At 37.1% G+C, this 18107-nt stretch overlaps 1 pseudogene; it reads right to left on the bottom strand.

Moving 5' to 3' along the window:
• Positions 1-18107, bottom strand: part of LOC149203253 (palmitoyl-[acyl-carrier-protein] 4-desaturase 3, chloroplastic-like) — a 219860-nt pseudogene that overhangs the window by 166290 nt on the left and 35463 nt on the right.

Below are 18107 nucleotides of genomic sequence, written 5' to 3'. Positions count from 1 at the left end.
AATGGTGAGATTAGGCTAGGTGTAGACTTCCGAAATTTGAACAAATCATCTTTAAAGGATAATTATCCATTGCCCAAAATATACCATCTACTTTAGAAAGATTCAGGTTCCAATAGGATCTCTATGCTAGATGGATTTTCTGGCTACAACCAGATCATGGTAAGTCCTGTTGACCACGACAAAACTTCTTTCACCACACCTTGGGGTACATTCATGTATGCTAGAATGTCATTTGGGTCAACCAATGCTGAAGCCACTTTCTAGAGAGCCATGGACCAAGCATTTGTGGGTAAAACATCTAAATTTACTATTATTTATTTAGATGATTTAACTATTTTCTCTGATTGTGATGAAAATCATTTAAAACAATTGAGTAAGATTTTTGACAGGTGCAGGGAATTTGACATATCCATCAATCCAAAGAAATCTTTGTTTGTTGTGAAGGAAGGGAAATTAATAGGCCATATAATCTCCAAGGAGGGAGTTATAATTGACCCAAAGAGAGTTTTAGCTATTCAGACCCTATCTCTACCAAGGAACAAGAAAGAAATACAAATCTTCCTTAGAAAGATCAATTTTCTCATAAGGTTCATCCCAAATTATGTTGAGATAGTTAAAGATATAATAGATATGATGAAGAAAAAAAATGAAGTGAAATGGACAGTCCCTACTAGATATGCTTTTGATTAGATCAAAGATTTTATATCTGAGGCCCCTACATTAGGTAGCCCTGATTATTCCTCACCTTTTAGCATATTCTCTTTTGCATCCGAGACAACCTTAGCTGCTGTAATTTTATAGAAGAACACAAATGGTGATGACTAGCCTATAGCCTTCCTTCCCAAAGTTATGAGGGATGTTGAACTTAGGTATGATATCATTGAAAAACAAGCTTATGCCTTACTTAAATCCCTCAAAGCCTTGAGAACCTATGTCCTGCATTGACACCTTACATCTTATGTCCCTAATCATGTTGTTAAAACTGTTTTGACCCAGCCTGATACTGAAGGAAGAAGAGGGAGATGGATTGCTAAAATCCTTGAATATGACCTTGAAATTAAAACCAAAAAGCTAGTAAAAGGCCAAGGCCTGACCAAATTGTTAGCTGAGTCCAACTGCAAAGTATTGGGGATTAATATGGTTTCTGAAATTTCATCAAGGGAGAATCCACAAGAACCTTCCTTAATATCAGGGGGGAATCCACAAGACCTTTCTTTGACATCTGAGGAGAATCCACAAGAACCTCCTCCTCTTAAAGAAGGAGAGAATCCACAAGAACCTCTTCCTCTTAAAGAAGGAGAGAATCCACAAGAACCTCTTTCTTCAGACCAAGCCATTCCTGTTCACATAGATAAGAAAAATTTACTTTCTGTCTGGTACTCTGATATTGTGCAGTTTCTCAAGGATTTTCAATGTCCATCTGATCTTAATTTGAGGCAGTGAAAATCCCTAAAGCTTAAAGCAGTAAAATACTTTGTTATCAATGCTAATCTATACTAGAAAGACCCTCCTAATATCCTTCTTTTGTGTTTAACTGAAAATGAAACATAGGGAATTATAGATCAATTTCATGCAGGGTTTTGTGGTGGACACTATGCCTAGAGAGAAATAGCCTACAAAATTCTAAAAGAAGGTTTCTATTGGCCCACACTTTTCAAAGAAGTTGGAGTAAGAGTAAGAAGTTGCAAACCATGTCAATTATTTGTAGGAAAATAGAAACTGTCTACACTTCCTTTGGTTCCAGCATGAGTTGATGCTCTGTTTTTACAATGGGGATTGGACTTTATAGGGGAAATTCATCCACAATCAAGTAATCAACATAGATGGATTTTAACTGCTACACACTATTTCACCAAGTGGGTAGAAGCCATGCCTCTTAAAAATGCAACTGATACTGTTGTGATTAAATTTCTTGAAGAAAACATCCTATCAAGATTTGGATGTCCTCAACAAATTGTTACAGATAATGGAGCAGCTTTCAGCAGTGTTAAAATGATTGAATTTTGTCAAAAGTATTCAATACTTTCACACCATTCTACACCATACCATCCATAGGGTAATGGACTAGCAGAGTCCTCCAACAAGAGCTTAGTTAAAGTCGTTAATAGGTCTCTTGAAGACCATAAAAAGAGTTGGAACAACCATATAATCCACGCAATTTGCGCAAACAGAGTTTCTCCTAAGATATCAACATACAAGTCTTCTTTCCAATTACTTTATGGCAAGGAAGCAATTTTTCCTACTCATTTAGCTTTACCTGTTATGAGATTCTTCCAGGAATCCTATGAAGAAAAATATGATTTCTCAAGAAGGATTAATCAAATTATTGAGTTGAATGAAGATCTAGTGCTTAAATGGGATACAAGGAGAGAAGATAAAGGCAAGCATGCAAAATTTGACAACCTTTGGTTTGGTCCATTCAGCATTGTAGAAGTCAAAGGGAAAAATACATTCATCCTACAAAATATGGATGGAGAGTATTCCTCATTGCAAGTAAATGAGAGATACTTGAAACATTACATTCAGTATTGATTTTCCACTTATTTGCCATCTGTAAATATCCAGAGAGTTTATTTAATTTTTGAAAAATTTGAAAGTGAGTATTTGTTTAAGCGAAGACTGCATAGCCTGAGAAGGCCCTTGGATCTGCTTGTTCTTTGCATCCAACAGGAGGAAGCAGTCCCCAGATGGAGCTGATGTTGTAACATTATTTGGTTTTGATAAGTTAATATATTAGTCAAAATAATTTTAAAATGTTAAGTTAGGATATGGATGCAAAAGAAATAAAAGTTAAAATGTTAGGAAAATTTGATGTTTTATAGGCATCCATATCAATAAAATGTTACGTGGTAGCTTCCCTAAATAAAGAAGGAAAAAGGAAAATAAAATGCTAGGGAAGCAAAAAGAAATGAAAGGCTTCATTTTATGTTTTTATAAATGCACAGACTGCTATTCTAAATGTGCCACAAGTCAATTATCAAAAACATTGTTCTCATGTGCAGAAGAAAAGACAGAGGAGTAAAGGTTTATTGTAAGGTTTCATATATCAATCAATTTTGGTATTAATCCTATCCCTAAGTTTAAAATCCCAAACCATTCCCCCTCTTCTCACATTACCCTCCACCTTCATATCCCTAAGTTTTAACACTCCTCTTACATCGCATGTTCCCCAACATTGTATTAAATCAGTTCCTAACCCCACCAAACAGTCTCGTCATGTCATGATTTAACTCCCCAAGATATCACACTCTATCTCTGCCCATCTTCCCACATCTGACGGCTCGCATACATTTTCGGCTCCCCCCTCACCATCTGAGCTTTACCATCGAGTGGGGGGTCCTAAATGGGTGGTATATGAAACTACGCCCTTCCGTACGTGCCAATGCCAAAGAATTTCAGACCCCCCTTGGGTGAAATCGCTAACCACTCCCCCCCCCCCCCCCAAAAAAAAAAAATTTGCTTCCCTTACCGCCGATACCATTTGCATATCCATTGCACTCTCACCATTCACCGTTTGCCACCTCATATATCCATTAAATCCATCAAATCACATTCATTCCCTCCAGAATTAACCCATTAAGCATTCAATTTGCTTAGCCATTAATAATACGGACCCATGCTCTTTCAACGGAAAAACCAAATTTGTTATATAAACCTCCTTTCCACTTGTGATTAGGTTACTAAATTCATATTGTCACTAATATTGATTTGTTACAGGTTGCTGGACTCATTCCAACATTTTCAATTGCCATCGACACTCTCTGCTCAATCATTTTCAACCTATTACCTTTGCTTTTACCTCCAAAACTTGATCCCTCTTTGTACATTCAAACCTCCAATCAATTTTCACTCTTGTTCTTAACCATAGCCAATATGCCTCCAAAGGACAAAGGACCAGAGGAACCTGTTAATCCTTTGATCTATCCTCTAGTAGATTTGCATCATATTCCTTTTCCTGACAGAGGCTATAAAATCCATGAGACACTCTGTGAATTTTACCTCTTCGAGATGTATTGTTGGCTAGAGGACAAATACATTGACAAGTCTGATGACATATAGCTATGGGAGTCAAATTTACCTCACTACATCTTTCCTCGTACCCACGGTACCCCAAATTTTATTAGAAAATGTCATGCATCCTATTTTCCAAGCCAAAGGGCCATTGTCACCCCCACTGGAGAAATTATGTTTACCATAACCCCTCAGGCCATTGATCAGATGATGCAAGCCCCCACAATTTCTATGAAGCAGTGGTTGTACTATACCATAAACTAGACTTTTCCAAGAGAGCCCAAACACTTGAGTTGTTTTTGACACAAGATGCTTCATTACCAAAGAAAAATCCTCCTTATCCCTCCTCAATTTTCCCTGAGAGATCCAAGCATATTATTACAGTTGTTTCCTACCTCCTTGGCTACTAATTTGATCAGTGGGTAGATGAGGCCATTATAGGATTTTTTTTCCATCTTCTATGTTGATTCTAAGCCCTCCATTGTATTTAACTTCAGCCAATTTCTTGCAAAATCCATTCATCAACAACTTATCAAATTTCCAACTGAAGAGGTATTCAAGTATGCCTCTGTATTAGTCTACATGTTCCTATACTTTCAAGGGGACAACATCAACCTATCTTTGCAAAAGTTGGATGAGACAGGAAACCAGTAGTCAGACATCTTTTGGACTACTCTGGTCATGAAGGAGCAGAAAGAGTACACTTATAAAAAGCTTATAGAGATGTTTGTTCACCCAGTAATAGGTCTCCTAAGCAGCAGAATAGAACTGAGGATCAGTGAGGAAATCAGAAGGGTGTTGTAGCTATCAGATCAAGTTTAGACAAGAGACTGGTACCTTTATGAGAATTATATAGAACTAAGAATATTTGGATGTGAACTCCCACCTTACAAGCTACCAAAATTCCTCCCAATGAGGATTTTTGCTTTGGAACAAATAAGGCAGATGATCAACAGGGATGAAATCCACTTTGTTACTGCCAAGAAAAAGTCCCAGTTTAAAATTAAAACATAGATTGGCCCTTTCATTTGCAACAGCAGGGTAGCAGGGGAAGAAGCAGATAAACTCTTGAAGGAAATGTAGTTTAGCCTTAGCTTTACCTGGTCATATGATCCATTAGGGATCATTTCTAAATTAAGAGTAGAAACCAAGTCTAATCCTTACTTTCACACATCCAGGCCAGAGATAGAGAAGAACGAATACCCTACAAGAGGCAGAAGAACAATAGGTATGTTTATGGGAAAACTAGTGTCTTGTTGAACGACTAGCCCTCTAGGTTTGGCAGCTACCATAGAAACAATAGTTTAAAGTAATTCAACGATTTCCTCTATGTGTAATAGATAAGAGAAATATAATGGAACCAACCTGGAACTTCTGCTTAATCCCTTGCTTGATCTCTTTCCCCCTTGACAGAGCTTGCAACTCCTCTCCGTACTTAACCCACTTGGAGAGTACCTGCACAAGTATAGAAACAAAGAATTGTCAAAGCATTGTGATCTCTTACAACATACAGATTACAGAATCAAATATATAATGAACATATAACAACATTCACAAATGATAACATTCACAATTGCACAATCATATGGAAGAAAACTTGAAGAACTTTATTAAATATAAGGGAGAATTATAACCCAGTTTTCTGATCCAGCATCATCCTCCCAGCATCAAGCCCTCTTCACCTCATGAAATAGCAAGATCACACCAAAAATACAATGCGCTTTCCTCAATTACAAACTATCAACACTTCCTTGCAATTCACAACATTCCAACCCTCTGGATCTCTTGGATGAGGGATCCATTTATAGATGTTTGCAAGGGTGTGAGTCATCTCTGGGGTTTGATTAGTGTCATTCCACTTGTTACATTTGGTTCCACAAGAGAAGAAATAACTGAAGTTTATATCCCTTACTCATCTTTGGGCGAATTCAGAGAGGTAAGTGGTAGAGGAGAAGTTTCTAGAAGATTCTATGAGCATCCACTTATCAAACTGTCCCAGAAATTTGTCCATCCTCACTCATCACACCCTATGGAAGGCCTAATTAGTATGCATCGCACCTGACCAGTGTATCACTCAGTATGCATTGCACCTGGCCGGTGTAGCAGTAAGTATGGTTCAGTTTAGGCCAATTCTGGATGGTTTCTCAGGTGGAACTTTTGGGGAATGATGTAATCAGATGACCATGTTCTTTTAGGGCATGAAACAACTCTTTTATGGGTTTATGAGCCCTAGTTTATCGACAAATAAGTTTGGGGTTGATGTGCCCAAATATGTCTATAACAGTTGCCCCCTAAAGCATGAAGTCGTAAATATTGATGTCGAGTGAAATGCTTTATCATGAGGATCCGAGGTTTCGAATTGGAAGGTGACCTGTATAAGATATAATACAATACATCATCATAATATAATTTTCATGATCTAGCTGAGGTAGGCATTCCCATGCTTAGCTTTATAAATTCATTTCATGTACATAGATCAGATAGTCGTCGACAGATGTGGACTGATGCTTCTTCAGATGTAGAGTCATCATCCTTGGTTCGAATGACCATCTGTGCAGCGTCTTTGTACATTTGATGTTTTTATATCCCTGAATATATCACAGCCCGGATGGATGAAACTAGATCTGGGGTCTTCAAACTCATTCAATCTTCGCTTGATGTACAAGTCAATCCTTGTGAAGAGATGTGCTAAAGTCGAACATGGAAAGACATCGCCTGATCACCAGCCAATAATGTGAGTTGTTAACAGACGTGAGAGGAATCACCGATAATGATAATGACCCTCAAGGTACTACAATACAATTCATGTGGTGTGAATATACGATCCGATGTCGAACACCATGCAAAATCTTTCGATCGAAGGCCACTGGTATCAACCCATCGCCGGAAGTGAGAAACTTGCCATTGAGGCATGCAAGCTTCAAAACACTGAAAGGGTTGTTTCTAAGTCAACTTCTTGGATAATGAGCTGATGTTGACAAGAAGTGACTCATCGTAGGAGGGCCTTGATGTATCCCACATCTACGACAGGAAACAAAACAAATAATTTTCTGGAGTTGAAAACGATATGACGACACAAGGTTTAGGAATGGCAGTCATGAAAAATGAAGATTGAAGGTATTGTAGTGGATGAGACATTAACTGGGTGGTGGTTTCTCCACTAAATGACTTCTCTTGAACATGTCGGTGACACTGAGATGAATTGGTAGCATTAACCCCAAAAGATGGATGGTATGAAAGACCAATGGTGAGATGACTGGTAAATAGAATAACCCAACCCAACTCAATCATGGTGATGAAGTGAAAGTGTCATGTTCAGGAGCGACCTGCTACCATAAATTCTTCATGTTTTCTTCTCTTTTTCCCCAGTCATTGCTGACCAGTACCCCCTAAAATTTGTCAAGCTTGAGGAGGATAACATATGCTTGTTCTATAATTTGACCTATCGCTATGTTTTAACAAGTCTAGCAATAGTGAAACTCGGTCTTGTCTAGAATGGACAAGTTTGTCACTATTATTTTAATGAGTTTAACGACAAGGATAACTCAGTGCTTTTCATGTTTAGATAGTTTTAAAAGGGACGAAAAGGAAACTCTAGAAGTTATTTTTTGTAAAATAATCCCATAGGTCCGAAAAAGATTAAAATAATACAAAAGGGATGACTTTTTCGATCACTTTAACGAGCTGAAAAAGACAAGCGCTTGAGCTTTTTCGTGAGATAATCCCTTGGGTCAGAAAAAGATTAAAATCATACAGGAGGGATGACATTTCCAAGCACTTTAATGAGCTGGAAAGGCCAGTTGCTCGACAATATTTTCATATTTAACGAGTCTAAAAAGGGTTTAAAGGAGACTCGATTTTTAGGAACATGTGGTGTCTAGGATAGCAATTAGTTCTGGGTAATCTTGGAACTTCTAAAAACATGGTGATTTCTGTGAAGAGGCTGGATAATAAGACCACTGATCGCAACTGTTCCTCAAAAAAGGTAAACAACCATGTGGAAGCGTATGATTGGCCAAAAGAATGGAGGTGATGAGAGGTACACAACCAAGGCTCAAAAGGCTGATAGCATGGCAATCACAAAGGTTAATTACCCGAAGGTGGGTTCATTTTTTAATGAGCTTGAACCATGGGGGAACTATGCTCGGTTTTAGTTTCATTTTTACACAAGCTAGAAATGACAAAACTAAAAAGCTAGAAATGTCAAAACGAAGAATTAAAATGAAATTGAAAAATGGGAATAAAATGTATGCATGCCCCCAGCATGATGAAAAGGAGAGTCTCCAATAGCCATATGGAAATTTATTGAGGTTAGGTAGGATGGTTTCGTCCAGAAGACAAAGCACTTCCTTGGCTTTGTCCACAAAATAGACAAAGGTGAATGGTGTGTCAGACCAATCACATCACCTACAGAGAAACTTATCTTTTCAGCTGGATTCATCTGCAAAATAGACAAGGGTGCATGCCCCCTAATCTTCATTACATTCACTAGAGTAATCATGGCGATTGGGTGGATGGAATGAAGATTCAAGAGATACAGTTGATGTAAAAGAACCATTTAGGGATGATGATTGACTTGGAGCTATGCTTGAACCAGGAAATGAAAGCTGGTGAATGGTGACAATTTTGACTTCATACGGGAAATGCATCACTTGGAAGAGTGTTGAAACAATAGCTTCCATTTTATAAACATATTCACACCCAAGAAGTAAATTGTAATCTAACGGTCCTGGGACTATCATCACGTTCAAATGAACGGTTTTCCTTCTCAAAGTGATCGATAACTTAGGAAGGATCCCTAACGGTTGATTGGTTCCTTTGTTAAAGCCTAACAGATTCTGTGTAACAGGCATAAGTGATGGCAAACCAAGCACTTTCCAAGCAGTTGAGGAAAGGATACTCACTAATGCCCCTTCATCTATAATAGTGCCAAACACGATCATTTTACAAATTTGTACTATGATCTAGAAAGGTACATGATAAGGAAGGCAGTATCTTGTTAGTTGATTCCAATTAAAGGAAGTGACTAGACTACTTGGAGGGGGTACCGAAAAATGGGGGAATCAACCCTTTGAGCTATGAGAGCTGGAGGGTTTTCCTCTTGTCTAGATGGAACAGGCGGATTGCCCCCAAGTTCATCGGCATCTGAAGTAACAAAAGGAATTTGAACGGTATCGTTCTCACTCTCTTTGGGAAGGGTACGATTATCTGAAGGTGAACTTGGGTCACCTGTCACCTCGACCTGTTGACTTTGGTCAGGTATAGACTCATAAGATTCACTTTCAGAGAGAGTGGTTTCGACTGATGGTTGATTTAAGTCAGTCGGTTTTTCAACTAGTAAAGGACTTGGGGAGAGTTTCCTGTAGCCAAATAGAAGTCACTACGATGAAGCAAGATGGTTATCCAACACTCTTTTGGCTTCATCCAAAAAGGGACAAAGGTGAAGGGCATGGTTCCTTTCACATAACCTACATAGAAATCTAACTTTTCTCGTCTATCCATGAACTTTACTATCACCAGTTAAAGGTGTGTTATCAACATGATTTCCAAAAGTTGATGACACAAGATGGTGTGAACGGGGAGACCATTCTCTCAAGATCCAAGGAAAACAAGGACAGTCTCGAAAAAAATTGTCACTCGCAAAAATTATGCATGGATATTTGGCTTTGGAAAGTCTACTGTTCGGATTTTCACCAGATGATGCATTAAAAGCAATGGTTGCTTGGGTTCCCCCTTGCTGAGTTGGCTTCTTCTTCTTCTCCTTCCCTTTCTTCTTCTTCTCGACCACTTGGTTACTAGCATCACTACTTTCACCAAGTGAAGATGAGGAAGGGGAGGGAGAAACAAACGAAGAATAAGGTGAAGGGTCGACTTCAATATCAACTGGATTTTGATTCGACTATGGAGGAATCAGGGCATTTTGAACCACATTGGTTGAAAACAGCCATACCGGCAGGCCAATGGTTATTTCCAGAAGGGAAAATGTAACCATATACGGAGCACCAATATTTCCCTAAGAAGAAAAAGGACTAGGATTCCCTTCAAAATGGATTCCTTGATTGGTGGATCCAGGATTTGTCTCCATATATCTCAACCTAAGATCAACTAAGGAACAGGGATGTTATTCTGAATTTAATTAATTTTAATGACGCTTTGACACAACTTTTCTTTTTCAGTTTTTAAGAGTCGAGAAAAAGCTAAAGATGACTCTAGTCCCCTTCGATTTTTAATGAGCCTGAAGTGACAAGTGCTCAGATGGACCTTTTCTTTTAAAGAGTTGAAAAGGAATGAAAGTGACTACTCTGGAAATCTAAACAGAGGGATTACCAAACCAATCACAAAACTGCAATATACACCTTGGTGATAAATTAAAGAGAAATTACAAAGGACTTATGTACGACAGTCAATCTTCTTGAATGCTGTGTTCAGTGCATTGCGATCAATAAGGCGGTAGACTCAGCTTCCTATGGATAAAGGATATAAGCCTATTGTGGTCTCCCAATATATACGCAACAGTACGGGGAGCACAAGTCCGTGCTAGCACTTGTCATATCAATGAGGAGGAATCACTCAACCTTCAATGAAAACGATAGTTACTAGTTTTTACAACGCCGGAACACATCTCTAGCCTAGACCTTTAGATATGTTGCGTTAAGTTCCAAAACGTTGTTAAGTTCATTGAAATTTATTTTAAAGTTGATCTTGTTTAAAGTTTTCCTTTCAATGGTTCACCACGTGATGATGATTTGAAATTCCTAAAATGCAATCTACTATGATAAACAATCTTTTTTTATTTCGATCAATGAAAGTCCTAGCTACTAGGGAAAGAAGATTACAATTCTTTCAGCAAAGAGCAAAGAGCACACACTAGTGCATTTTCCTAAATCATTTTTCGCACACAAACTAAATGCAAATGCAAATGCATGTATTCATTTTTTGTTTTCCTTAATGTGAAAAATGCTAGAAAGGAAAACTAAATGCAGCAAAGATATGAAATATTTCTTTCAAAATGGAATTTCGACAATTTCTTCTTTAAAAGAGAAAGGAAGACTAAATGACACTCTTCAATTTTGAATAAAAACAATGCTTTCGACACTTCGAATATCAAAAAATCAAACCAAGTACATGATGAAAAGTTCAATCGACTATCCAGGGAAGGAAGAATCCATGACACTTCTCTTTTCGACAAAAAACGACAATTACGACACTTTTTGCATCAAAGCGACCAATCGATTTAAACAACTTTTCGACAAAGGATTGTAAATGATGAACAAATACAAAAAACATTCACTAATCCTAATAAATGGAGGCTGATCTATGTGATGCAAGCAGGCTTGAGTAAGGAGGCACTATTCATAAGTAGCAAAACAACTAAACAAAACTGAAAACAAGGACAAAAACCCCCAATTTCTGGAATGGAAATAGGTTCAGTCAATCATCGCACCTGGGCTTCATAGAAATAGGGATGCATCGCACTTTACACACTCGAGAGGTGCAATGCATACTGGTTTATAGTGATAGACAGTGCGATGGGCCAGGGAGTGCAATTGAAGTGGGTTTTGCCTCAGATGTGTAGCTGTTTTTAGTGAGTTAAGCTGAGCTATGATGGAGAGTAAAGAGCAAAGTACAGAGGAATGTCTTGAGAGGTTACTGAGCTACCAAAAGGGCATCTATAATGCTTGTAAGTCAAATGTTTAATTCATAAACTAAACCAAAGATTGACTGAAGTAGCATTCATCTACTATGCAATTGCAGAGAAAGAGTAGTTCAAAGGCTACCTGGCTGACTTGAGGGTCTGTCTATAGTTTATAAAGCAAAAAATAACAACAAACAAACATCTATTCAATTCCCCAGCAGAGTCGCCAATTTGTTTCTGGGAAATTAGTGTCTTGTCGAACGACTAGCCCTCTAGGTTTGGCAGCTACCCTAGAAACAACAGTTTAAAGCAATTCAATGATTTCCTCTATGTGTAATAGATAAGAGAAAGATCAACCTGGAACTTCCACTTAATCCCTTGCTTGATCTCTCTCCCCCTTAACAAAGCTTGCAACTCCTCTTCTTACTTAATCCGCTTGGAGAGTACCTGCACAAGTACAGCAGCAAAGAACCGTCAAAGCATGATGATCTATTACAACATACACATTGCACAATCAGATATATAATGAACATATAATAGCATTCACAAATGATAACATTCACAATTGCACAATCATATGGAAGAAAAATTGAAGAACTTTATTAAATAAAAGGGAGAATTACAACCCAGTTGTCTGATCCAACATCATCCTTCTAGCATCAAGCCCTCTTCACCTCATGAAATAGCAAGATCACACCAAAAATACAATGCTCTTTCCTCAATTACAAATTATCATCACTTCCTTGTAATTCACAACATTCCAGCCCTCTAGATCTCTTGGATGAGGGATCCATTTATAGATGTTTGCAAGGGTGTGAGTCATCTCTGGGGTTTGTTTAGTGTCATTCCACTTGTTACACTTGGTTCCACAAGAGAAGAGATAACTAAAGTTTAGATCCCTTACTCAACTTTGGGAGAATTCAGAGAGGTAAGTGGCAAAGGGGAAGTTTCTAGAAGATTCTATGAACATCCACTTAGCAAACTGTCCCAGACATTTGTCCATCCTCGCTCATTGCACCCTATGGAAGGCCTAATCAATATGCATCGCACCTGAGTAGTGTATCACTCAGTATGCATCGCACCTAGCCAGTGTAGCAGTCAGTATGGTTCAGTTTAGGCCAATTCTGGATGGTTTCTCAAGTGGAAATTTTGGGGAATGATGTAATCAGATGACCATGTTCTTTTAGGGCATGAAACAACTCTTTTAGGGGTTGATGAGCCCTAGTTTATCGATATATAAGTTTGGGGTTGATGTGCCCAAATATGTCTATAACAAGGTATCATCATCTATAGTGCAAACTCCTACCATGCAGGAGAAAACAACCAAGAGAAGCAAAGAGGAAGAGTCTCCTTTAGAGACTAACATTTTCAGTGAAGGATTTAAAGTAATGTATAGAAAGAAGGCCATGCTTAGTTCCAGATGAAGCATCATCAAATATTCAGAGAAGAAGACCATTATCACCACTAATGAGCCACTTATTTCCTCATTAGTGGGTGATCAAACAACACATTCTCCCACCACCTCCACAACTTCACAAGAGCAGCAAAAAATTATGCAAACAGGTACATATACTTCAGGGGAAACATAGAAGATTATAATGGACATCTTCAAGGAGATAAAAGTCAGGAATCAAACCTTGAATATTAACACCTACAACTAGTTCTCGAAGAAGACTCTCGGTGCTCAAAGAAGGCTACTTTCAGCCTTTGATTCATAAAAAGGAAAGATGTAAATGGAATTCCTACAAGCACAAGTTCCCCAGCCCAAGGAAACATCAGACTACAAGAAGACAACCTTTGAGTTCAATGTAAGGGATATACATCCCATTGACGAAATGGAGATGCATAAGAAGACTGGGAAAATTATATTTTCAACTGTTACTAACATTTCTATGACTTTATCAAAACTGCAGGTTACCTTAGAAACTGTCCAATCATAGCTAAATATAGAGAAGGTCTCTGCGCTTGCCAAAGACACCAGGGTTAAAACCCTGGAGGGATTGGTAATCAAACTGGGTTATGATCCTTCCAACATCAATGTTTCAGAGGAATTGGTGAAGAAAAATAATTTGGACATAGCAACATTAAGGAATAAGTTAAAATTACCAGCTATAGAAGATCCTCTAGCCAAGGATATTAAAGAGACAGAGACACAAAATGCAGATATGATGAAGCTCATCATGGAGCAGACTGCACAACTGAAGAAAATGGAGATTGAGATGGAGAAATTGATTAAAGAAAAGGAGAAAGCTGCTAAAAATACTATTGTCCATTTAAAAGCACTTCCCATCACAACAATTCCTACAGCCATATCTACTACAACAAGTACAGGAGCTGCCACAGATCAGTTGGCCAATGCAGTACAAAACATGTCTCTCCAGATTGAAGAGATCAAAAATTTGCAGGACCAAGTGAAAATTCTAAATGATCATCACCAGAAATCTAAGATTTTTCATGCATCAGAGCTTTAGAGAGCTCAAAATCAGATCGAGGCATGGAAGAAGTCAACAACTAAATCTTCTATTGGCTTTACACTAGGTCAGGTTAAATAAGTCATATGGAATAATATTATTGAAGAAGTAGATGAAATCTGGACATGTATTTAGATTATTTTTTAGCAGAAGGAACTCATGGAGAAGGAAAAGAAGACCATTGCCACTATCAATGCTCAACTGGGAGAAATTCCTACTACAGCCAACCGCATCATAAAATTCCTCAATTCTAAAAATATAAATGAGCTGGATGATCTAGGAGTGGCTGACAAAACAGAAACCATCCTAGATGTGAAGAAAGTTCTAACCAAGAAGAACTTAGTTATACAGTTGACAGAGAAGTGTCACACTCTAGAGGTAGCAGTCAACAGGCTTTTCACAAGGATTGATGCATTGAACCAGAAGGGTCTGCCTTCACTGTTTGTAATCAATGATAAATTAATGACCAGGGAAGACTACATGAAGAAGCTTCAGGACATTGCCAGGGATACAACTAAGTCCTCCAATATCAAAGGTTCTATGACAGGTAGAGAATTTTATGAAGCCATCAACAACATAAGTTTTATTCAACATGAGATAAAACATATTTTCACAGTTAAACCCACTTTTTCTCGGTATACTGAGGTAGATGAAATCTACCGCAAGGTAACCAAGATAGTTGTTCCAAATGAAGAAAGGTGGGAAAAGTTGTGTGAATTTCAGGATTAAAGGACACGTCAACTTCACCAACGCAGCACCCAAATAGTGGCCACTCATCACTACTCTCCAACATAACAACGCTAGATGTTTACATTCATTCCTTTTGATCAAATTACTTATGTTTCTGTTAGTTCTAAGTAATAATAGAATGTCATGTCACTCAGGCATTTATTATAATATTTTTGTAATTTTGTTTAAATACTTCATTCTTTCGAAGTATTCAGGGTTGAACCATTGAACCAGTTATCACACAGATTTTTACTAAGTTGGACCATTTTTTATATAATAAAATATTTTGGATTTACTTCATATGGCTTGTCTCTCAGTGAGTTATTTTCATCATGTTATTCATTATGTATTCTTCATAATAATTAATTATTTTACAGTCATCCAATTGAAAATTTAATTGAATCTCAGTTTCATTTTGAATCCAACGTGAAGTTACATTTAAATAAGAGATTAATTTGTAGAACTATCTGTTGTTGTAAATTCCTCTTTGAAATTAAATTGTACTAGATTTCTGTAATAGTTTAATTATATTCTGTTGATCTGGGCAACATTGTTTTCTTGATTTCTTCTTATAGACGATTAAATACTTAGTTTGAATATTAAATCACTTATACTTCTACATTTTCTTCTCATCCATCCCGCTAAAATCAAAATAACCATGTTTATGTAAAGAACAACCTTTTGTTTTATTAAGAATCTTTCTAAGTTTAAAGCACATGTTTGTAAATAGTTCACTGGACATCCAAATCATTAAAATCAACAAAACATTATAGATGCTTTGGCATAACCAATTGACCTTAGGTTATCTCAAAGGAAAACAATAGGGACCGTGGATTCTATGTGGAAGCTCAATGTTCACATGGTGTAATATGATTGGATAGAATTATAAGGGGCATGACTTTCAATCCAAGAGTTAGATTGAGGTGGAAATATCACAACAAACTAAACGCAGTGTGGGAATTTTATTTGAGATTTGAATACTTTACAAAATATATATATTTTCTAACCCAATCCCTATAATAGACCTTTAGATTTAGGTTAAAGAAAAAAATGGCACCTCTCTCAGCCTAAGATGGTACAAGGGTGTGGGAGAGAGTGTTAAAAAGTAATATCAGAGCTTAGGTTAATTGTTGGACCTGAAGTGGTTCACAAACTAAATCAATACAACAATTTAACTATTGCACATGCTAATCTTTTTGGATTTACAGTTGATGTTGTTTCTAACCTTGATAGGATGCTTACATGTCCTTTTATTTTATGTGACTAATATGGGTGTTTTTCTTATGAACAATTTCCTATTAGCATGTTTAATGTTGATATACCAAGGCAATAAATTACTATATTCATTCCAGATTTAATTAATAGCTATGTGTGTGTGATAGCACATAAGAAGACACAAATTTATAGCTAAGAAATGAATAACTGAGCAACAAAATGGTAAAATACAACATAGATAAATCCCAACATAATCAGGAAGAGGACTGAAGAAAATTCCCCTCACTAGATGGAAACCCTCAAGAGCTTAAGGGATGAATTGAGAAGTTGTAAGGTAGACAATGAAAGGATTATCAAATATGAAGAAAAACAAGCATAACTAAATATGGTGATTTTATAGAGCTTGTTAGGTCTACAATGGAAAAAGAAATATGAGTTTGGTTCCAACTACCTCGATAGGCACAAATCGAAGAAAAGTTCATATGAAGTATGGAAGCATGGATTGGAGACTAATACGGTAGAAGGAAGCATGTCAAAGAAAAGAGGTCAATAGGTAAGGGAAGAAACAATGAGAGGAGGAGCTCCATTAATCACTATGGAAAGAAGGGCTGACAACCATGAGCAATTGTCTAGTGTTGCAAATAGAAGACATCACTAGAAAAGGAGTGAGAAAAACTTAATGCTAGAGGATTTTAAGAAAGAAAATCCCCCTACCTTTGATGGAGAAGTTATGAAGGCTGAAGAAGAGGAATTGTGCCTATTGGGAATGAAGAAATATTTTAGAGTCCATGACCACTCTAGAAACATGAAGGCTAGAGTAGGCATTCTCAACATGAAGAGAAAAGTTGATATATGGTGTGAGGGTTTGAGATATGTCAAGGGAATTAGAGAGAGAGAACTATCATGGGGAAAGTTTGAGAAATATTTCTGAGATAAGTATCTATCTGAGAGGTACTATGACAAAAAATTTAAAGAGTTCCATACACATAAGCTAAGCCAACTTACCGTAGATGATTACACCAACATATTCTTAGAACTATTGAGGTATGCATTGTATATTAGAGTTGAGAAGGTGAATATTCAAAGGTACCTTAGTGGATTACCAGAAGCTTATTGAGATAGAATTAAGTGTGATGAGTCAAGAACCTTGGAGGACATTGTCTGAAAGGATAAGTATTGCAATGAGCAATCCAAGCATGGGGTTGAGTTCCAAACATATTGGAAGAAGAGAGATAAGGCCAACTTCAAGGGAAAATGGTTCAATCCCTCGGGATATAAGAAATAAGAGAGAAATGTGAAGTTGACAAAGCACTACTTAATGTGCAATGCATTCTATTTCCATTTGTTTACTTTCTCAACTGTGATTTATTTTCTTATGAAGTGTGGTGCATTTGCTTGTCATAATTTCATTTCAATTTGTAGACTAATGATACAAATTTTCCTTCTTACACAAACTAATACAAGTTAAGAATTTGTATCTTGCACATAAAATGAACAACATATTTTAAGCATTTGGACCCTATGTTGAATTAATGTATGAAATTTTTTAATAACTAAGGTAATTAATTAGCCCAACACACATATATGATTCCAAAAATTTCTTTCTACTTGCTTTCTCGTCTTTGTTTATTCACTTGTATGTCTCTTTGATTGTTTCTATTATCTTGTGGCTTTGTTTATTGGGAAAAAAATCCTTTAGCTCCATGGGATTTTTTCTCTCTCTTGTAATCTCTTATTACCCAAGTACCATTGGGGGACACTCATAGGGGTCAAGGTGACTAAGAGATAATGATTCAAAATGGAGGTGTTACATACCACATGGTGATTTATTACATTAGTGAGGACCATAACGAGAGATAAAATACTTTAAAATCTAGCACAATGAATGTAAAAGAGAAGGCCCTTGGCATCTTGATATTACCTGAGGGACCACCTCCTAGTACCAAGACCCTCACACTATACCATTTATACCTACAATCTCCTTCTATGGGACCACCCTTAAAATCAAGAAACTAAATGATATTTGTTGCGATCTCCTCAAGTTC

The sequence above is a fragment of the Pinus tabuliformis genome, chromosome 2_1, assembly GCF_031772625.1.
Source record: "Pinus tabuliformis cultivar Carrire ecotype Pingquan chromosome 2_1, CPIR1, whole genome shotgun sequence".
NCBI classification, from domain to species: domain Eukaryota; kingdom Viridiplantae; phylum Streptophyta; class Pinopsida; order Pinales; family Pinaceae; genus Pinus; species Pinus tabuliformis.
This window is presented reverse-complemented; position numbering and strand designations above follow the sequence as displayed.